This window comes from Pongo abelii, chromosome 4 (genome assembly GCF_028885655.2).
Source record: "Pongo abelii isolate AG06213 chromosome 4, NHGRI_mPonAbe1-v2.0_pri, whole genome shotgun sequence".
Lineage (NCBI taxonomy): Eukaryota > Metazoa > Chordata > Mammalia > Primates > Hominidae > Pongo > Pongo abelii.
In genome coordinates, this window is record NC_071989.2 from 27,044,044 (window position 1) to 27,067,598 (window position 23,555).

The following is a 23,555-nucleotide window of genomic DNA, read 5'->3' on the forward strand; positions in this document are numbered from 1 at the left end:
AAACTGGATCCCTTCCTTACACCTTATACAAAAATCAATTCAAGATGGATTAAAGACTTAAATGTTAGACCTAAAACCATAAAAACCCTAGAAGAAAACCTAGGCAATACCATTCAGGACATAGTCATGGGCAAGGACTTCATGTCTAAAACACAAAAAGCAATGGCAACAAAAGCCAAAATTGACAAATGGGATCTAATTAAACTAAAGAGCTTCTGCACAGCAAAGGAAACTACCATCAGAGTGAACAGGCAACCTACAAAATGGGAGAAAATTTTCGCAACCTACTCATCTGACAAAGGGCTAATATCCAGAATCTACAATGAACTCCAACAAATTTACAAGAAAAAAACAAACAACCCCATCAAAAAGTGGGCAAAGGACATGAACAGACACTTCTCAAAAGAAGACATTTATGCAGCCAAAAACCACCTGAAAAAATGCTCACCATCACTGGCCATCAGAGAAATGCAAATCAAAACCACAATGAGATACCATCTCACACCAGTTAGAATGGCAATCATTAAAAAGTCAGGAAACAACAGGTGCTGGAGAGGATGTGGAGAAATAGGAACACTTTTACACTGTTGGTGGGACTGTAAACTAGTTCAACCCTTGTGGAAGTCAGTGTGGCGATTCCTCAGGGATCTAGAACTAGAAATTCCATTCGACCCAGCCATCCCATTACTGGGTATATATCCAAAGGACTATAAATCATGCTGCTATAAAGACACATGCACACGTATGTTTATTGCAGCATTATTCACAATAGCAAAGACTTGGAACCAACCCAAATGTCCAACGATGATAGACTGGATTAAGAAAATGTGGCACATATACACCATGGAATACTATGCAGCCATAAAAAATGATGAGTTCACGTCCTTTGTAGGGACATGGATGAAATTGGAAATCATCATTCTCAGTAAACTATCTCAAGAACAAAAAACCAAACACCGCATATTCTCACTCATAAGTGAGAATTGAACAATGAGAACACATGGACACAGGAAGGGGAACATCACACTTCGGGGACTGTTGTGGGGAGGGGGGAGGGGGGAGGGATAGCATTGGGAGATATACCTAATGCTAGATGACGAGTTGGTGGGTGCAGTGCACCAGCATGGCACACGTATACATATGTAACTTACCTGCAAGTTGTGCACATGTACCATAGAGCCTAAAGTATAATAATAATAATAATAATAATAATAATAATAAAAAGAAAAAAAAAGATTTTCGACTTTGTGGTGGCGTGAAAGCAATACTCATTCAGTAGAGAACGTACTTGTGGTACTCATAGAACCCATCTGTGTTAACCTTCAGCACAGAATTCAATAAATTGCATGAGATATTCAACACTTCATTACAAAAAATATAGTTGAGAAATATTGAGATGTTTATTTAAAGGACCAAACAGATATTTATGTAAAGGATTGAACAAATATTTGAGCAATGTCCTCCCAATAAAAGGTAGATATAACCTCATATTAACTTATTTGGGACAATATAGTATTTCAGAATATCTGTGGACAGAATATTGAAATTCATCCCAATGAAGATTGGTGCTACACATGGCTAAAGAAATGTCATATAATCATATAGTTTTATAGTGAAACTAACTTATCCCAAGAATAAAAATGGAGTGCCATTTGTTGGAAGCCGACTTGCTTACGTATTGTGTTTGATATTTCTTATGGTAATAACTGTGGTAAGGAAGTGCTTAATAATAGAAGAGAGGCTGTGCAGCCATAAGCAGACTGGATGATGTAAAGTTATATCAAATTTTATTATTTGTGAATGCCTAAAATGATAATACTTCGTAACGGGAAAGTGTCAAAAGGGTATGTGTATATCTTGGCAAAAATCTGAGCATGTGTTAAACTTAGCATATGCTAACAAAAGTTAAAAAGTCATTAAAACATCAAAAAATAATAGGTGTGATATTTTATATTTATCTGTTTTAAATACATGCTAATGATATATGGGAGAATTTTTAAGATATGCAGAATTGAGCCTAGGTAATATCAAAATCTTGATCAACTAACAGGAGAACACAAATGTTTTTTTGCACTAGAATCCAAGAAGAAATTTTAAATTACTGGGCAAAATATGAGAGAAAACCAAAGACATATTCCCCAAGTAAAGCCAGTTAACTTGACTTAACATTAAGCTCTAATAAATCCTCCCTATACTGAATGGCTAATTATAGAAAATGAGCTTCTTGTATGTAGCATAGGGAGGAAACCAGTTTTCCACTTAACCAGCAAATAGACTGCCATATTAAGACCCAAACATGAGAACTGCAAAAGTCAGAGGCCAAGTTCTCAGATTTATTAGTATACATTTTAGTTCTAATCTATGAACTCTGAATCAGATGGTGGATTGAATAAAGCTATTCTTTGGGAAGTATTGAATCTATTAAGAGAAGAAAAAAAAAAAATAAATTCTCTCATTCCCAATAAGCACTCAAACAAGCTACCAAAAATTTGTGACACATATATAAAAGCAAGAAAACCTAATAAAAAATGGATAATTCAAACTAGTAGACCTACAATAATTGCCACTTTATGAGTAGTTTTCTAATAAATAAAGTTTCATAATCAGAAACAAGAAATGAATAAGGCACCTAGAATTAATTATGAAACTAAAAATAATAGATATAAAATATACAAAGCAGAAATCTTAAAAAATGTTTATGTACTGATGAAAACCTCAAAAGAAGTTATAGAAAGTAGATTAGATACATTCAATGAGAGAATTACAGAATACAAGTACTGATGGAAGAAACTGATCATAATAAGACAGAGACAGAAAAGGAAATTGAAAATATAAGAGACAAGGTAAGAGATCTGGAGGGTAGAATCAAAAGTGTAGACATGCATCTAAAAAACAACAACAGAAAATAATGAAAGCATGAGAAAAACACGCTATTCAAGAGTTAATGGCTGGGAAGTATTCAGTATTGAGTAGAAACAAGAGTCATCAAAGTTTGTAATGTAGAAATTAATGATTGCTGGCCCACCTATAATCCCACACTGGGAGGCCGAGGCAGCAGGATCCCTGAGGCTGGTATTTCAATGCCAGCCTAGGCAACAAAGCAAGAACCCACTGCTACAGAAAATTTAAAAAGTAGTTGGGCATGGTAGCACATTCCTGTAGTTCCAGCTACATGGGAGACTAAGGTGGGAGGACTGCTTGAGTCCAGGGAGGTAGAGGCTGCAGTGAGCCATGATCATGCCACTGCACTCCAGCCTGGGTGACAGAGCAAGACTCTGAAATTAATAACTGAGATTAAACTTAATTTAGTAAATTAGGCCATAGATTTTAATGCAAAGATCCAAGATCAATTAAATCTTCAATTGTAAATGTCTCTTAAGAGTTTTTTAATGTGAAAGTAAATGTAATGGTAATAGTACAAATAATTATATTGTCAAACTCTCCTAAGATTTTATAAAATGTTAGAAAAACTCAGACTTGAAGTCACTAACAAAACAGTATGATTACTGAGAAGAGTAAGCTATTCATAGAAGTTCAATAGGCTCCACGATAAAAGCTAACAATTGGGAAGACCCTCAATATAAAATTTCAAGTTAAAAATCATCTTACGGTTTGTGTGGAAATAAAAGAATGCACAAGAAAAAGAATATACTGACTGGGAGATATATTATTTCTCTTTAAAATCAGGTATTGTTTTCTTCTCTTACTTAACTAAAATTATCCTTTAAAAATGCATACTTTTCTAATGAGGGGTCTAAAAGATCTATAATCACATCACCATAATTATTGAGGTAAAAAAATAAGCTGCAGCCCTAATAATGCAAATTCAAAAGCAATTTATTCATAATTAAAATACAACAGCCAGACATGGTGGCTCATAACGTGTACTCCTAGCACTTTTGGAGGCTGAGGTGGGCAGATCACCTGAGATAAGGAGTTCGAGACCAGCCTGGCCAACATGGAGAAACCTCGTCTCTACTAAAAATACAAAAATTAGCTGGGATTGGTGGCAGGTGCCTGTTATCCCAGCTATTCAGGAGGATAAGGCAGGAGAGTCATCTGAACTCTGGAGGCGGAGGTTGCAGTGAGCCGAGATCGTGCCATTGCAGTCCACCTGGGTGACAGAGCAAGACTCTGTCTCAGGAAAAAACAATAATAACAATAAGTAAAGAAAATATATCAGAATATGTGCTTGACTGTAAATGGTATGGTTATAAAGAACTTTTATTCTATATTTGACTGAATTTTATTTCTATAATTTTAAACTTTTATCAATAAAAATAATACCACATATTTGTATTAGAAGGTATTGTCCAACTGCTAGATGTGATTTACAGGCTCAATGATACATAACTCAATATACTGCTGACCAATTTGTTTTCACAGGCTACAAACACTAATTAAGACATAGCATTATTAAGAAGTATAAGTGAGGGAGCAAAACAAAGCTATTTCCTTTACCACAATGTGTTAATTTAGTATTTGAATATGAACAAGTTTATGAAAGCAAATTAATGAAACTACTGAAGTTTGGAAACATGTTTTCTAGGAAGTTCATTTGACTCTAAGTCTAGTTTTGATATTTATTACAGTATAATCTTAATAATTGCTGAGTAGTAAAATGGAGTTACTAATGTTTACCTCTCAGGAATAATTTAGGGTCAATGATATGGAATAATAATGCAAATTTTTAAAAATGGTGCATGATAGTCATATGAGGGCTGACTACCAATTAGGCATTTTCTATGTGAGAAGGATAAAGAATATATTTAGACTGTGTACAAAATGAAAAATGTATTACATATTTTTAGGAGATTAGCTGTAACAGTAATCAATATCATGTGTTAAGATACTGAATTATGTTTGTCTCAAAGCACCTCTGTACCTGGGTAATAAAATTTGACCCAAAGTGGCCTCCTAATACAGCTTGATGGGTCAGCAAGTCATAACCTAACCTGAGTGTACCCTTGTAACCAAGAAACTGAGTCTCATCCAATCACAGTAGCTGACACATCAGCCAATCCCAGGCTGAAAGCTGCCAGATTATGCCCAAATAAGGCAAAGGCTGAATTGCACCTATTAGGTCATCTTTGTATGTCATTTTCTGTTTTTCTTGTTTTAAATACAGCTCACTATGTTGTCAGTGGGGGCATTCTAACCCATCTTTGGTCTGAAATGCTGCCCAGTTCTGGAACCAGTTTATTGCTCAAATGAACTTTGTAAAATTTAGGTGGTCTTGGATTTGAACTTTTTTTTTTTCTGAAACAGATTGAGGTAGGGAACTGCATCCACAATAGAACTTTCAGCAACTCTCAGGAGCAACTAGCAACCACTTTAGGTACCTGCCAGTGCCCACTGAGCCCCATGATCTCTCCAGGCGTGGCTAAGGTCTCTCTCTGATTCTGAGCCCCACTAATTTTGTGTTTTGAGGTCTCTGAGGTTATTTGGGAAATCCTTGTATCCTTTTTTTCTCATTGTCTTTTTTATTTTCTTTTTCATACTTTACTGAATTAGATTCAGTTAAGAGGCATTGGATGTCTTAGTGGGTTTGACCAAAGCTCAACTGTGTTTAGAATCAAGTTGGATACAACAGTTAACTGGATTTGATCCAGATAAGGGCCTTGATTCATTATTTTTTATGTTTTCGGCTTTTCAACCTAGGATTTTGAGCTGTGAGGGAGTATTTAGCCTTTAAAGTCGTGGCAGAAAGAGTACTGGATAATTTAGGGGGAGGCCTCAGTCTGATTGGAGCAGAAAGACGTGAAGTGGGCTCAGTAGTTATGAGAACAATGGGAATCATGGCTTTATCAGGCTCCAGGGAGTCTAGAACTCCTCCACCTGGAACTCCAGGCAATTTTATGTGTAAGATCGATAATCCCAGGACCTGTGCCTTTTTAGAAATGAATGAAACTTACCAACATTAATATAAAATTTCAGTAGCCACAGTGGGTAAGTTTTAATTCGTATAAAATTGCTTATTTAAGAGGTATGTTAGAAAGGGATGGATTAAAAAAATCACAAGAACAATGGGATTCAATTTTTAATTGACAGGCAGAGACATCTAAGAGATGAAATGAATCAAGAATTACCTCTATTTGTTTGTGTCATCTCTAATTTCTTTGAGCAGAGTTTTGTAATACTGGCTATAAAGATCTTTCACCTCCCTGGTTAGCTGCATTCCTAGGTATTTTATTTTTTTGTGGCTATTATAAAAAGATTGCATTCCTGATTTGTCTCTTGCCTTGACTGGTTTTGATATAGGAATGCTAGTGATTTTTGTACACTGATTGTGTGTCCCAAGAGTTTGCTGAAGTTGTTTATAAGCTTAAAGAGCTTTGGGGCCAAGACTATGGGGTTTTCTGTATATAAGATTATGTCATCTCCCGATAGGGATAGTTTGACTTCCTCTCTTCCTATTTGGATGCCCTATATTTCTTTATCTTGACTGATGGCGCTGGCCAGGACTTCCAATACTATATTGAATAGGAGTGGTAAGACAGAGTATACATGCCTTGTGCTGGTTTTCAAGGAAAATGCTTCCAGCTTTTGCCCATTCAGTATGATGTTGGCAATGGATTTTTCACAGATGGTTCTTATTCTGAGGTATGTTCCTTCAACATCTAGTTTATTGAGAGTTTTTAAGGTGAAGGGGTGCTGAACTCATTGAAAACCTTTTCTGCATCTATTGAGATGATCACGTGGTTGTCTTTAGTGCTGTTTATGTGATGAATCACATTTATTGATTTATGTTAAACCAACCTGGTATTCCAGAAATAAAGCCCACTTGATCATAGTGAATGAGATTTTTTTGATGTGCTGCTGGATTCATTTTGCCAATATTTTGTTGAGGATTTTTGCATCGATGTTCATCAAGGATATTGACCTGAAGTTTTCGTTATATCTCTACCAAGTTTTGGTATCAGGATGATACTGGCCTCGTAGAATGAGTTAAGGAGGAGTCGAGTCCATCCTTCTTAATTTTTGAAATAGTTTTAGTAGGAATAGTACCAGATGGACAGGATCTCAGCTCACTGCAAACTCCACCTCCAAGGTTCAAGAGCTATCCTGCCTCAGCCTCTAGAATAGCTGGGATTACAGGTGCCCGCTACCATGCCTAGCTAATTTTTATATTTTTAGTAGGGAAGGGGTTTCACCATGTTGGCCAGGCTGGTCTCAAACTCCTGACCTCAAGCGATCCTTCCACCACAGCCTCTCAAAGTGCTAGGATTACAGGTGAGCCACTGTGCCCAGCCAGTACCAGATCTTCTCTGTATATTTGATGGAATTTGGCCTTGAAGCCAAAATCTGGCCAAGGCCTTTTTTTTTTTTTGGTTTGTATGCTATTTATTGCTCATTAAATGTTGGAGCTTATTATTGATCTGTTCAGGGTTTCAATTTCTTCTTGGTTCAGTCTTGGGAGAGTGTATGTGTCTAGGAGTTCGTCTATGTCTTCTAGGTTTTCTAGTTTGCACATATAGAAGTGATAGAAGTGTTCTCAGTAGTCTCTGATGGTTATTTATATTTCTCTGGGGTTAGTGGTAATATCTTTTGTCATTTCTGATTGTGTTTATTTGGATTTTCTCTCTTTTCTTCTTTGTTATTCTAGCTAGTGGCCTATCTGTCATACTATTTTTTCAAAAACTATCTCCTTGATTTGCTGGGTTTTTTAGTGGGTTTGCATGTCTTGATCTCCTTCAGTTCAGCTCTGATTTTGGTTATTTCTTGTCTTCTGTTAGCTTTGGGGTGTATTTGTTCTTGCTTCTCTAGTTCTTTTAATTATGATGTTAGGTTGTTATTTGAGATCTTGCTAACTTTTTGATGTGAGCTTTTAGTGCTATAAATTTCCCTCTTAATATTGCCTTAGCTGTATCCCAGGGATCCTGGTATGTTGTATATTTGTTCTCATTAGTTTCAAAGAACTTCTAGATTTTTGCATTAATTTTATTATTTACCCAAAAGTCATTAAGGAGCTGGTTGTTTAATTTCCATGTAGTTGCCTGGTTTTGCATGACTTTTTTCTTAGTCTTTACTTCTATTTTTATTGTGCTGTGGTCCATGAGTGTGTTTGGTATGATTTCAGTTCTTTTGTATTTGCTAAAGATTGTTTTATGTTCAATTGTATGGTCAGCTTTAGAGTATGTGCCATATGATGATGAGGAGAATCTGTATCTGCTGATTTGAGGCCAGTGTTCTGTAGAAGTCTATCAGTTTGATTTGGTCTAATGTTGAGTTCAGATCCTAAATATATTTGTTAATGTTCTGCCTTGATGATCTGTCTAATGCTGTCAGTGGAGTGTTGATATCTCCCGTTATTATTTTGTGGGAGTCTAAGTCTCTTTGAAAGTCTCTAAAAACTCGCTTTATGAATCTGTGTGCTAATAGATAGGAAGTATGAATAACATAAAAATGGCCTTACTGCCTAAAGCAATTTACAGATTCAATGCTATTCCTATCAAACTACCAATGACATACTTCACGAACTAGAGAAAAAATATATGCTAAAATTCATATAGAACCAAAAAAAGTGACTGAATAGCCAAGACAATCCTAAGGAAAAAGAACAAAACTGGAGGCATCTTGTTACCTGACTTCAAACTATACTATGGGGCTACAGAAACCAAAAGAGCATGGTACTGGTACAAAACCAGATACATAGACCAATGAAATAGAATTGAAAGCCCCGTGATAAGGCCACACACCTACAACCATCTGATCTTTGACAAAGCTGACAAATACAAGCAATGGAGAAAGGACTCCCTATTCAATAAATGGTACTGGGATAACTGTCTAGCCATATGCAGAAGATTGAAACTGAATCCCTTCCTTGTACCATACACAAAATCAACTCAAGATGGATTAAAGACTTGAATGTAAAGCCTAAAATTATAAAAACTCTGGAGGCCAAACTAAGCAGTACCATTCTGTACATAGTAATGGGCCAAAATTTCATGATGAAGATGCCAAAAGCAATTGCAACAAAAGCAAAAATTGACAAATGAGATCTAAGTAAGATATGTTGCACGACAAAAGAAACAGAGTAAACAGACAACCGACAGAATGGGAGAAAATATTTACAAACTATGCATCTGACAAAGATCTAATATAAACAATTTTACAAGAAGATAAACAGATTTACAAGAAGAAAACAAATTTACAAGAAGAAAACAAACAACTGCATTAAAAAGTCGGCAAAGGACATGACAGAAACTTTTCGAAAGAAGATATAAAATCGGCTCAAATAGCAGAGCTTGCTTGGAAATATTATGAAAAAAAGCTCAATATCACTGATTATTAGAGAAACACAAATCAAAACCACAATGACCTACCATCTCGCACCGGTAAGAATGGCTTTTATTAAAAAGTCAAAAAATAACATATACTGGTGAGGTTGCAGAGAAAAGAAAACATTTATACACAGTAGGAGTGTAAATTAGTTCAACCATTGTGGAAAGCTGTGTGGCAATTCCTCAAAGAGAGAAATACAGAACTACTATTTGTCCCAGCAACCCCCATTACTGGGTATATACCCAAAGGATTATAAGTCGTTCATACACACGTTATGTTCATTGCAGAACTATTGACATAGCAAAGACATGAAATCAACCTAAATGCTCATCAATGTTAGACTGAATAGAGAAAGTTGTTACATATACACTATGGAGTACCGTGCAGCCATAACAAAGGATGAGATTATGTCCTTTGCAGGAACATGAATGAAGCTGGAGGCCATTATCCTTGGCAAATGAATGCAAGAACAGAAAACTAAATATCTCATGTCCTCTCTTATAAGTGGGAATTAAATGATGAGAACACATGGACACAAAGGGGGGAACAACAGACACTGGGGCCTACTTGAGGGGTGATGGTGAGATGGAGAGGAACAGAAAAAATAACTAGTGGGTGCTAGACTTACTACCTAGGTGACGAAATAATCAGTATAACAAACCCCTGCGACATGAGTTTACATATATAACAAACGTGCACATGTACCACTTAACCTAAAATAAAAATTAAAAAAAATTATTTAATTTCCTCGATACAGAAAGCAAACAAGCATTTTATAGCTACAATAACTAAAAGATCAAAGAGGACCTCTTTGTATAGATTTTAAACCAAAAGCAAAAGCTCCTAAAGAAATCTCTCCCTGTTCCCAAAGATGTCTTCCTGTACTGCAAACAGCCAGGCCGTTGGAAAATAAATTATTCCTCTTTTTTGTTGTTGTTTTCTTTTTTTTTTTTTTTTGGAGACAGTGTCTCTCTCTGTTACAGAGGCTGGAGTGCAGTGACACCATCATGGCTTTCTGCAACCTCAGCATCCTGGATCCTCCCACCTTAGCCTAGTTGAGTAGCTGGGACCACAGACCCACACCACTACACCAACTAATTTTTTTTTATTTTTATTTTTTATAGAGACGAGGTCTCTCTGTGTTGCCCAGGCTGGTCTTGAACTCATGGACTCAACTGAACCTCATGCTCTGGACTCCCAAAGTGCTGGGATAATAAGTCTGAGGCACTGGGCCTGGCCAACTGTCCACTTTTATACCAGCAATGTTTTCCCATGAAAAGAAGTCCCCAAAGGCCCTTTCTGATGTTTTTCCCCTTTATCTTTCATTTGATTCTGCTTCTCCCATGGGAATCCTTCAGTCACCGAAACCTCTTTTTCAAACCCTTGCGGCCACCTCTCTCATCATAATCTTTGCTATGCCCCAAAATTCTTTATTGGTAAGAGCTGCTGAAAACATTTTATATTCAATTTCCAATTCCTAAAGTTATTCTGCAGAAAATTGATTGGTCCATAGATGGTCTTGTAGACAAAGGAGTGATGAGCAAGTTTCACATAGCAGAGCTTGTTTAGAAATATTGTGAAACACTCTGAACACAAAATACAAGAATATTTCCTACATGTACTGAAACGATATTAACTTATAGCCTGCAATTAGACCCAGTAGTGAAGGCATAACCTAATTGTTTTACAGCAGTAGAAGCAACAATCAAATTAGTAGAGTTCTCATCTGAGCTAGTTTTAGAGAATGAACTTTTCTCCTATGATCCACGTGTTGTGGAAAAGTCTGATTGAACCAGTCAAACTCAGTATCTTTTGGCAAGTAGACTAACATCTTATGAAAACTTTCCTTTGTCTTCTAATATCTATCTAAAACATTGCAACTTACTTACCCCTGCTACTCAGCTTCCTCTGCAGGATTCAGGTGAAGACTACATTGTGGTGTGTGAATGTATAATAGTATCACAATTAGTGACCCCTTGTCTTGATTTACAAGATACTGCATTGAATAATTGTTAGTTAATACCTTCTGTTGATGGGTTTTATGCCAAAAACTCAGAAAAAAGAATTAAGTAAGGTATGCTGTTAATATTCAAACCACATAACAAACTTGACCTTTAAGGTATTTTTCCTTGTTGTCCTGTCTTAACTGGGCCTTTACATACAGTCTCGTTTTTTGGCTTAGGCTAGCGATGGAATTTGAACCTGATAACTCAGATCTGTGTATTTTAGATGTTAATTTTCTACCTTGCCTTCTTTGGGACCTGAAAACTCTCCTTTTAAAATCAGATTTAGAGAGATAACTTTAGAAAAAGAAGAAGAAAAAAGATATTTTAAAATTAAGGCAATAAAAAAATCTAAAAGTCTTTTCCACAAATATTAGTAAAAAGCTTTAGCCATTTGGGAAGGAACTATTATTCAATTGACCAGGAAAACAATGTTGATCCAGATTTTGTTTTTAAAGATTAGTGAGCTTGTATTATTGTACCTGGCATGCAGCTAAAATTATACAATAAAAGCTATAAGATCTGTTTCTGTCTATATATTTGTCTGTCTGTCTTCATTTATAATATATATGTGATTATTTCTCTGTCTTTTAATGGTATTGGCAAACTAAATTTTAGGTGAATTTATTTGGTTTATAAAAATAAACTACTATCTCAACAAAATTAAGCACTGACCTAAATGTTTTTTCCACTTCACATGACTTGAGTAATCTTTGTTAAATAAGAATATTGTTACTTTGATTAAGATAAACATGTCTTTAGAGTTTTTAGCATTATATTTGTTAACAGTGGAATGTATCTGAGTCATGTGGCACCACAGTATGTTACTGGCCATGAATCCTTATGGGTTTGCAGCAACCTCAATTCCTGCCTCCTCAGAAGAAAGAATTCCACCTAAGGGCACAAGGCAGAAGGAGAGATGTGGCAAATTTTAGAGCAAGAGTGAAAGTTTATTTAAAAACTTTAGAGCAGGAATGAAAGGAAGTAAAGTCCCCTCAGAAGAGGGCCAAGTGGACGACTTGAGAGATCAAGTGCGCAATTTGGCCTTTTGGCTTGTGTTTCTTAACATATTATTTTTTTTTGGCCAGGCATGGTGGCTCAAGCCTTTAATCCCAGCACTTTGGGAGGCCAAGGTGGGCGGATCACCTGAGGTCAGGAGTTCGAGACCAGCCTGACCAACATGGAGAAACCCCATCTCTACTAAAAATACAAAAATTGGCCGGACATGCCTGTAATTCCAGCACATGCCTGTAATTCCAGCTACTCGGGAGGCTGAGGCAGGAGAATTGCTTGAACCTGGGAGGCAGAGGTTGTGGTGAGCTGAGATGATGCCATTGCAGTCCAGCTTGGGCAACAAGAGCAAAACTCTGCCTCAAAAAAAAAAAAATATATATATATATATAAAATTATTATTATTATTACTATTATTATTTGAGACAAGGTCTCACTCTGTCACCCAGGCTGGAGTGCAGTGGTGCAATCTCAGCTCACTGCAACCTCCACCTCCTTGGGTTCAAGTGATTCTCGTGTCTCAGTCTCCCGAGTAGCTGGGATTACAGGCGTATGACACCACAGCCAGCTAATTTTTGTATTTTTGGAAGAGACGGGGTTTTACCATGTTGGCCAGGATGTCTCAAACTCCTGACCTCAAGGGATCCATCTGCCGTGGCCTTGCAAAGTGCTGAGAATACAGGCATGAGCTACTGTGCCCGGCCTGGCTTGGGGTTTTATCTGTTGGCGTGCTTCTGGGGTCTTGCATTCCTTCTCCACTGACTCTTCCTTTGGGGTGGGTTTTCACATGCTCAGTGACCCGCCAGCACTTGGGAGGGGCCGCGTGCACAGTGTGTTTACTAGAGTTGTATGAATGCTCACTTGACATATTCTTTCTTTACCAGTCGAATCTCCCTAGAAGGTCACATACCAGTTAAACTCTGCCATTTTGCCTCTTAATGTACATGCTTGATCCCATTTGCCCAACTCCTGAGGTCTTATGAGGAAGTTGTTGATCAACAGTTTTAGGTTTTTTCTACCTATCTACTGGGGGACTGCTCCGTGGTGTTAGCTGTGACCAATTATTATTTTGGAGGAATCATGTAACAACCACTTGATGATCACCTGATGGTCTCCTGACATTCCTGGTGAGTTGTGATGGTGATGGGGTCTCCTGCCCTGCTGAGGTCTGTCTGACTACCTACTGTAATATATTGATAGGGTTTGACTCTGTGTCCCCATTCAAATATCATCTTGACTTTTGCTCCCATAATTCCCACATGTTGTGGGAGGGACCTCATAGGAGATAATTGAATCATGGGGGTGGCTTCCCTCAGGCAGTTCTTGTGGTAGTGAATAGGTCTCATGAAATCTGATGGCTTTATAAGGGGTTTCTGCTTTTGCTTCTCTCTTTTTGCCTGCCGCCTTCCATGTAAGACGTTAATTGCTTCTCCTTGCCTTCTGCCATGATTGTGGGGCCTCCCCATCCATGTGGAACTGTGAGTCCATTAAACTTGTTTCTTTTGTAAATTGCCCAGTCTCAGGTATGTCTTTATCAGCAGCATGAAAATAGTCTAATACACTTATCTAATGCAGGTACATGAATTTTCTTACCTAGATTTGCTAGTAAAATAAGCTTATATATTACAAAACTTCTTAGTGAGAAGAATGATTTTGCAGGATGGCTGTTTAATGTTTTGTCTTTTTTTAGTGCAATTCAGGCATAATTATTAAGAGTTAACAAAGTAAGTAGATGTAAGTAAGATAAAATTTCCATGTGGAAGATGTTTTTTTCTAAAAAGAAGGTTTTTAACATTATTATCACCAAGAACGGAAAGTTGAGACTGAGGTCAATTTATATAAACAACAATTTAGTTCTTTAGCCTAGCCAATGAAACCTAAGAAGATAAAGGTATTTTTGCCTCCTCCACAGATTTTATTACAGATAGACTAAAAATACTTTGGAGGGTTATTAAAAATACTTGAGAAATTATGATTGATACATTTGCCAATCTACGGATTTCTGGTGTGACATTTCACAATTGTGTGCTTCTTGGAATTCACTGAAAATTAAGGTAGATATAGGTTAAGAATTGTAATTAATGTATGTAACTAAAATTAATAGAAATAATAAGAAAGAAAAAGTCTGTATGCAAGTACACAGGAAAGGTAAAATGTGCCTTTGATAAGGAAAGGCTAAGGCACAAGGATATTTTGAAAAGAAGACAAATTTGTAACCTAAAGTAGCATGACTGGATTGTTTCACAATGGGAAGAGAAATATAGAACAAAACTGAATGGATAAGAAAGTTGTAGAAAGTTTATGGAAGATGAGTCTTGTAAAAGCGACTTTATATGTGATCACCCTGGCTAAGATTAGAGGTTTATAAATTTTCCTAAGAAATTGAACATTAATATCAAAAGTATACTGATGATGAAAATTTTGGAAATATGATCATACCATTTGACTAGGTAAGAATTCCCAGAACTCTACTGAATAAACTGTTTGGATCTCTAAAACTGCTAACCACAACATCAGGCAGAATAAAAATTAACTGAATACCAAGAAAATGTCTTGGCAGATTTTCATGCCAAGTCAGCTAGCACTGAAATGTTTGGAATATACAGTTCGAATGAACTTCATAAGATTTGTCCAAGTCAATTTCCTGATGCTGATATTTAATAAACTGTGCAATGCAATGAATTCAGAAAAGCAGAGTTAGCATCTGAAAGGATGTAAATTCAGTGTTACCCATGGACTCACAAATGGCCTGGTCAGCCTGGTTCTCCTGAGATTTTGAAGCTTCCACTGTTAAAAGCCTTGCACCCCAGAACTCATCATGGGGATAGGCAAGATGATCCAAATTATGAAAAAGATGACCAAAAGTGGGAGATGGATGAACTGATTTCAGTTTGGCTCAAAGTAGTCCCTGTACTTGCATAATAAAATTTGACCAAAGTGGCCTCCATAAATAGCAACATGCAATGTAGCCTGTTGTGCAAGCAAATTGTAATCTAACCTGACAGTATACCTGCAAACCAAGCAACTGAGATTCAGCCAATTATAGTAGCTGAACCTTCAGCTACTATCAGGCTGAAGGCTGCCAAACTATGTCCAAATGAGGCAAGTGCCAAACTGCACTGATTAAGTAATCTTTGTACATCATTTCTTATTTTTCTTGTTATAAATACAACTCACCATGTTGTAGGTGAGAATCATTTTCAACCATCTTTGGTCTGGAATGCTGCCCAGTTTTAAAACCTTTTTCTCGTTCAAATAAACTTAGTTAAATTTAACTGGTCTCAATATTTTTTATTTTTTAACACATTATATAAGTTTCAACATCTAGAAACCTTATGGTGCTGTGACCCTAAGATTCACAAAGACGTAATGACTGACACTATAAATTTTGCATAGCTTGGGCAAACAAAAAGTTTGCTGATTCATATTGCATTATTCTCACAAAACAGTCTGTTTGGGTGTTTGCACCAATCTATTCATTAAAACATCATGGCTTTTATTTGATAATATGATCACTTATCTTTTTTTTGCCACAGCAGAGCATAAACTCTCATAAAAATAATATACGTTTGGCTAAACTTTGTGTAAACCAAAGCATAACGTCTTAGCCACCCAAAGTTTCTGCTAATTAGCAGCAATACATTGCTTCTTAGATCGTTCTGAACATTTCAAAAATGCTACCTCGCATTTGGGTGTTGCACTTAGTCCTCTGATCTTGAAATGTTTCTGCTAACCTGGTATTAACAGGAGCCTCATGACATTGCCTCTTTAGTGGTATGTGACAGTGAAAAGGAGGCCTAGCACAGCTAATTCCATTTTGCTCCTAACATCACCACCCTGCCATGAAAACTTTTAGGTTAACTGCTTTTGTTTATCTCTGCACTTAAGCCAAGCTAGCTATAGGGATAATTTAGTTGATAGTTTAACTTTAAAGCAAGGATGATAATAGTCCCTTGCCAAAACTAACCCCTGAGAACTAAGGAAGCTGTACGCACTAACGACAATGTTACAAGCTTATAAGAGCACTGTGACCTGGCCAAGGAAAAGGAATTTTTCCCTCAGTGCTGCCCAGATGTCTGTGGTCACTATTCACTTTTTGAGCTTCACCCCTTCATTCTTCCCCCTTTCCCTAACATAAAAGGAGCCCCAAATTCATAATAGCTTAAGATGGTTATTTAGGACACTACTGCATCACCATCTTGGTGTGCTGGCTCTCTAAAACAAATTTGTTTTCCTTTCTCCAACTCCTGTGTCTCGACTTACTGGCTGTCTTGTGGTAAGCAGCAGGAGCTTTGGACTGGGTTACAGTAACAGACAGCACTGCCTGTCTTCCAGAAAGAGTCTTTGTCCTACTTTGCAACAACTGTGGGTTTAAACCTTTCTTAAATTTGTTATTGTCCACTGAGGTTGAGCAATTAAATTTAATAGCATTTTAAACAAATATTTTGAGATGATTAGAATAAATAAAATCGGATAATATTTGTTTCTTACATTGGGTTAAATGTGCTATTTAAAAATGGTATGATACAGGACTTCTAACCACAATGATTAAAAATCAGGATTTGAAAAATCAATTGTTTAATGTAAAACATTTTGCTTATGCATTTCCCACATACACTTTATTAATTTTTTTCCAAAAACTCAATTTAACTAAAATATTTGAACACTATTCTGCAAACATTACTTTACTCTATAAAAGCTAGGTTGTTTTTATAATTTCCTATTAAAAAAAAGCCCTCCACCCCACCTATACACAGCATAAAACAACTCTGAGAACAATCAAAATAGAAGGATAAAATGTGCTATAGTTGGAAGTTTGTAGATCTTGTGTATTGTGGCAATGGCAACATCCTATTGTTTGAAAGAAACAATGTAGTAACAGGCAGAAAGGAAACTACAACTATGAAATATATTTGATGAGAAAGTTCTACTTATTGTTCGTGCCTCTTGCAATTGCTATAAAAGAGACAGAATTCTCATCAATGTAGAAAGCTTACTACACAATCAACAAGACACTTTCACTGAATCCAGGCCTTCTCTCTGATTATAACCACATTCTCCAGATATAGACATTGATATAGATATGTTTTGATACAATGATGTTTGGAGTTTGAATATTGCTGGAGATATTTTGGCTCCAAATTCATAGGAGTAGAAATACCTTACATGGAGAATGATTCAGAGATAGATGTATAATCTTAGGCCTTAAGCTTATGTTTTTCTTTAAGTCATTAGTTAATGGCAGACTAAGAGATATTTCTCACCTTGGCATACATGCAACCCTTGAGTGTCTTCTCCCTTGATAAGCAAAAGCCTGTGATTGCATATTGAATTCAATACAGTACTCATTTTCTTATAGAGGACTGCCTCTACTTTTAACTTCCCTTTCTCTTACTCTTTTATCTTTCACAGTGGTTAAGAGAAGATGAAAATTGATTATGCTAAATGGGGTCAAACCTGAAGCCAAAATATCATTGATTTGTTACTTTCTTAGACAAATGCTTGTCTCAGGCTCTGCCAGCACTCTCTGTAGTAAGATTTTTCGCCATAATGTGAATGCAAAAATATTTTCACTCACTGGAAGTGAAAAGTTGTTTTTATTTGATGTATTATTTTATATTAAGTATACCTCGAAGTCAGTACTAAGGTATTCATACCAAAATAATCTGCCAAAATTCATGGGAGTACTGTGTTATCTGAGAGTCCAGGAGCTGAAAAAACTGAGCTTCTGTAATCATGGCATCAGGTTAAAGAGTTTTATTTGTTTATTTCATTTTATTATCCTTGGGTATCAGACATTGTTGCAGAAGTTCAGTATGGTACAGTCACCAGGATCAAATGTCTTTCATCCTTGGATGGAAGAACGAATCTCACAAAATATCCATGATTTCTGGTTAGTCATTTTATAGATTCATATGGGCTCAACAGGTCCAGTGGTCTGTCAAGACTCACCAACATTGAGGCAAAAGCAGTCACGCAGTATGCACTCCTTCCTCCTCAGGATAGCATTCAGTTATTTTTAACAAGTCATTTTAGAATGCCCAAAGATGATGTTGTTAAATCTTATCTAAGAGTAGAATCTAAGAAGAAATCTTAATTTATTTAATAAAAGGGGTATCAAGAAATCTATATAGTTAGGTAAAATTATGTTATCTTTTTAAATACAGACGATAGATATGCTAACAACTATAACCAAAAATTAAAAAAACTTTGTGTTGATATTTAGGATTAATAATGTGAATCAGGGTTAAGAATAATTTTATTTTCAATTTTCTCATTGTCTGGAGTCTGTAAATACTTATTTAAATAAAAATAAGTTTTCTATTATTGGATTTTCAGTACAGTAAGAAGCAAATACCATAAGGAAAGTGACAAGAATGTTAACTCTACCATAAATCTGGGTCAACCAAGGTATAAACCACTGTAGGGGAAAACCTTTACAAAATAAATGTAAAGGCTCAAGGAGAACAAATCCCAAGGGTTAGTTCTCACTAGGAAGAATAAAAAAATTTTGGTGGGTTCTGGGAAGTTCAATTATAGGAACAGACAACAAGAGGTTTTCAGCCAATTTGAAACTAATTCAGTATATTATGGTGGAAAAAGGCAGTGGCACAAATAACATCAGCTTGAAACTGAAAGTTGTTGCCTTAGGAGAGACACTAACAAATGGGCTTTATGGTTTGAGCTCCAAGGAAAGAAAGAGGATAGTGATAAAGAGAGAAACAAAAAAAGGGACAAAATAATATTCTATCATGCTCACGCTTGACAGCGAATACTGTAAGTTGTAGCTACTCAGATAATAAAATGAATATTTGATGTAACTTTTTTGTTAGTATAACACAGGAAAAAGTAAACCAATGGCACAAAAAGCATTACAGGAATCATGAAAAAAGAATAACGATCAATGAAATAAGAAGATAGGTATTCTAAAACAATGAAGCAGAGATCTGCTAATTTGTATCATGCCACTTTCTCATTCATCTGTGTCTACATTCAAATCCCATGCTTGTTTCTATTCCACCTTTCCTGTAACTAACACTGCCCCAGATTTGTGATTGCAGACATTGACTCCAAAGCAATGTATAAGAAAAATAGTAATAATTTTTGAATATGCCTAAAAAAGGCATATTTAAAACATTATATCACATTGATACTTCAAAAACATAATGGATTGAGGTAGAAAAATTGTGAGATTTTTACATTTGCAATATCATACTCAGCTTCAAATTTCACCTATTCAAATCTGATTTAAAAGTAACATCAATATTATGACTGAAAAATAACCCTTTTTTATTCTGCTAGGTTGAATAATACACTTTTTTGACCAAAAGAAAGTCAATTTCATAATATTCATCCTAGTATATTTCAGTTATTCTGTTCTACATGATAATATTAGTAACATAACACATTTTCTGATCTTTTTGTTTCTGAGTGGTTTCAATGTGTTCTTAAGTTACAAGTTTTCTAGTATGTATGGACATTTCTAATGGCTAGAAAAATCTGGGAAACTTTGTGAGATACACATATGCAAATTGATAAATCTAGGCCTTCATCTAAAACAACATTATGGGAAATGTTCATGAACATGAAAAATATTAAAAGTCTTCACTTTTTCAAAGAAATAAAAAATACGCTGAGAAATACCAGTATTCATATAGATATTTTATGTGGTCTAGCTGTTTCCCCACCTAAATCTCATCTTGAATTCCCGTGTGTTGTGAAAAAGACCTGGTGGGAGGTAATTGAATCATGGGGGCAGGTTTTACCATGCTGCTCTAGTGACAGTGAATAAGTCTCATGGGATCTGATGATTTCCAAAGGGGGAATTTCCCTGCACAAGCTCTCTTCTCTCGTCTGCTACCATGTGAGATGTGCTTTACACCTTCCACCATGATTGTGAGGCTTCCCCAGCCACATGGAACTGTAAGTCTACTAAACCTCTTTCTTTTGTAAATTGCCCAGTCTCAGGTATGTCTTTATCAGCAGTGTGAAAATGGACTTATACAATATTACTGTAATGCAACACTTTTATGTACAAATACTTTAGATATTCACATTCAACATTGCATTAGTCTGTTTGAGCTACCATAACAAAATGCCATAGAGTAGGTGGCTTAAACAACAGAAATCTTCCCACATTCCTAGAGGCTAGGTCCAATATCAAGGTGCCATTGGTTGGTTTCTAATGGGCTGCCTTCCTTCATTGTAGATGGCTACCTTCGGATTATGTCTTGATATGGCCTCAGTATTAGTCCGTTGTTGCACTACTATGAAGAAATACTTGAGACTGGGTAATATAAAAGCAAAAGATATTTAATTGGCTAATGGTTTTGCAGGCTGAACAGGAGGCATGCTGTCAGAAAGTTTCCTAAAGAAGCCCTCAGGAAACTTACAATCATGGTGGAAGGCAAAGAGGGAGACAGCACTTCACATGGCTGGAGCAGGAGCAAGAGAGAGAGAGAGTGGAGAGGTCTCGTACACTTTTAAACAAACAGATCTTCCGAGTACTCTATCATGAGACAGTAATAGGGGACGGTGCTAAACCTTTAGAAACCACCCTCCTGATCCACTCACCTTCCACCAGGTCCCATCTTCCACTTTGGTGATTGCAACTCAACAGGAGATTTAGGTGGGACACAAACCCAAACCATATCAACATCTTCTATGTTTGTGTGGAAAGAGAGCATTCCTTGGTGTCTCTTCCTCTTCTTATGAGGACAAAGTCCTATGGATGAGGCCCTTATAATCTCACTTAACATTATTATCTGCTTATAGACCCTGTTTACAAATACAAAACTTTGGGCTTCAGCATATGAATTTTTGGAAAACACAATTTAGCCAATAACAAACATCATTTTAAAAACTATATTGATTGTTTAATATAAATGGCTTCTGTTGATTCTTAGTCTACATATTTTGATGAAACAAGCTTCCATGTTGAAGAGATACGTATGTCAAGAAACTGAATGTGGCCTATCAATAACATCTGGTGACACGTTGATGTGACAGTCTGAGAGCACATGGAGAACTGAATCCTATCAAGACCCAAGTAAGCTTGAAAGCTAACCTTCCCAAGTTGATCCTTGAGATGTTTGGTCATGAAAAAAAGGGTATCCTTAATTGAAGTAAATTTTTCTAAATTATAAAGTAAGCAAAATTATATTCATCAGTGGGAGCACAGAAAAATCAGTTCAGTTTTCATTATTCTGTCTTCTAGAAAGGCCAGGGAAAAGTAACCTTCTTCATTATGTGAGTTATCTTTCTTTATATACTATATTAGACATTGATTACAGATCACAAAATTTCAGATCATGAGACACTTTAGAGTAGAAACCATTTTTATATTTAACCCCTGCCACTCCCTAGTGCAATAATCACATTAGTTATTGTCAAATACCTGTTGAAACAGTATAATAATGAATGTTTCCAGTGTCCATATTAATAGTTGGCCTTGATTTTTCACCTTTATGAGATAAAATATCTGAAAGCCATATTTTTAGGAGTTTCCACTGCTATAGGATAAAGAAAGTCACAGGGGAATATTGGTCCTTTATTAGGAATGATAAACTCTAGATTATATACAATATCATATATAGGTATTGAAGCCACCATCCAACTGAGGTCACAGGAAAGCAAGTAAACTGAATTCCAAGTGACAAATCCCTCAGAGGAGAGATGGAACATATAAGCTGCTTTATCTTTGCCATAAAAAGAAGAAGAAAAGCCATTAAAAATAAATCAGCTTAATTAAGAGTCCAAATGACCAAATGTATTAAGTTAGATCAATTGTTCTCAACCCAGGGTAATTTTACTCTTCAGGGTCCATTCACAATGTCTGAATACATTTTTAGTTTTCACAACTAGGGATGAGGAGTATGTAGGAAAAATTCTCTTTAACCGCATTTTCCTATACTGTCTCATTGCAACATTCATCAACATAGAAGACTTCTGTGACCATATGTGTGTTTTACTTTTCCACACCCCATGCAGTAGACACCAAATGGGTATCCTCCAATTCAGTTCCAACACTATCTACCCAGAGATAGTGTCATATCCCACAGGTTGAAGGCTCAGTCCCAAAAACTGCCCTCCCACCCCACCAGTCACAAGTCTAGTCCTCTGAAACTACTGACCAACTGGCTTCATGTTGGGGTTCCCATCATCCCCTCTTTGGGTTCAATTAATTTTCTGGAGTGGCTTACAGCAACACTTAACGTTTACCAATTTATTATAAAGGATACAGATGAAGAGATATATATGTGGGAAGAGGCGCTAAGCTTCCATGCCCTCCCCAGGCATGCCACCCACCAGGAACTTCCACATGTTCAGCTATGCAGAAGCTCTCTGAATCCTTCTTTGGTTGTTGTGGAAGCTTCATGGCATCATCATTCCTTCCCCCACAGTATAGGGTGGGAGATTCTCAATGGAGGGTCTTAAGACCAGCAATTAGAAAGGCAGGGTAACATTAAAGTCTTGCCTTGGGGCAGATGAATGTCAGAGGAGGGTTGGAGAAGGTCACAGGAGGGCAGAACAAGGTCAGAGGCCCATTCTGAGGCTAACACACCCAACATTATAACAAAAGACTGGAACAAGGGCTTTGGTAGTTATAAGCCAGAAACCATAGATGAAAATCAATATATATCATAACACCACAGGAAATACCATCCCTACTGATCTGCGCCTGTGTATTATCACCTTTCTGCCTTGAGTGAGAGTGAGATCTGTGTTTGTTTCTAGCAAACAGTGTGGCAAGGGAAATGGGATTTCACTTTCATGACAATGTTTCATTACATAAGTCTCCATATTAACCAAGTGTATTAGTCCATTTCACACTACTTTTAAGAAATAATCAAGACTGGGTAATTTATGAAGGAAACAGGTTTAATTGACTTACAGTTCAGCATGACTGGGGAGGCCTTAGGAAACTTACAATCGTGGTGGAAAGTGAAGGGGAGCAAGCTTGTATCTTCTGACATGACGGCAACAGACAGAAGCGTGTGAAGCAAAGTGGAAGAACCCCTTATAAAACCATCAGACCTCATGAAAACTCAGGCAATATCATGAGAAAAGCATGGGGAAAACTGTCCCCATGATCCAGTCACCTCCCACCAGTTCTCTTCCCAGACACATAGGGATTATTTGGATTACAATTCAAGTAGAGATTTGAGTGGGGACACAAATCCAAACCATATCATTCCACCCCTTACCCGACCCAAGTCTCACATCCTCACATTTCAAAACAAAATCGTGCCTTCC

At 36.5% G+C, this 23,555-nt stretch overlaps 1 long non-coding RNA gene across 1 annotated transcript in view; it reads left to right on the forward strand.

Moving 5' to 3' along the window:
- LOC129059356 (uncharacterized) overlaps positions 1–11,822 on the forward strand; it is a 72,846-nt gene extending 61,024 nt beyond the window's left edge. Inside the window, exon 4 of the long non-coding RNA XR_008525178.1 lies at positions 10,410–11,822. This is a non-coding gene — a long non-coding RNA (uncharacterized LOC129059356). The remainder of the gene's footprint in view (positions 1–10,409) is intronic.
- The last annotated feature ends 11,733 nt before the right edge of the window (positions 11,823–23,555 follow it).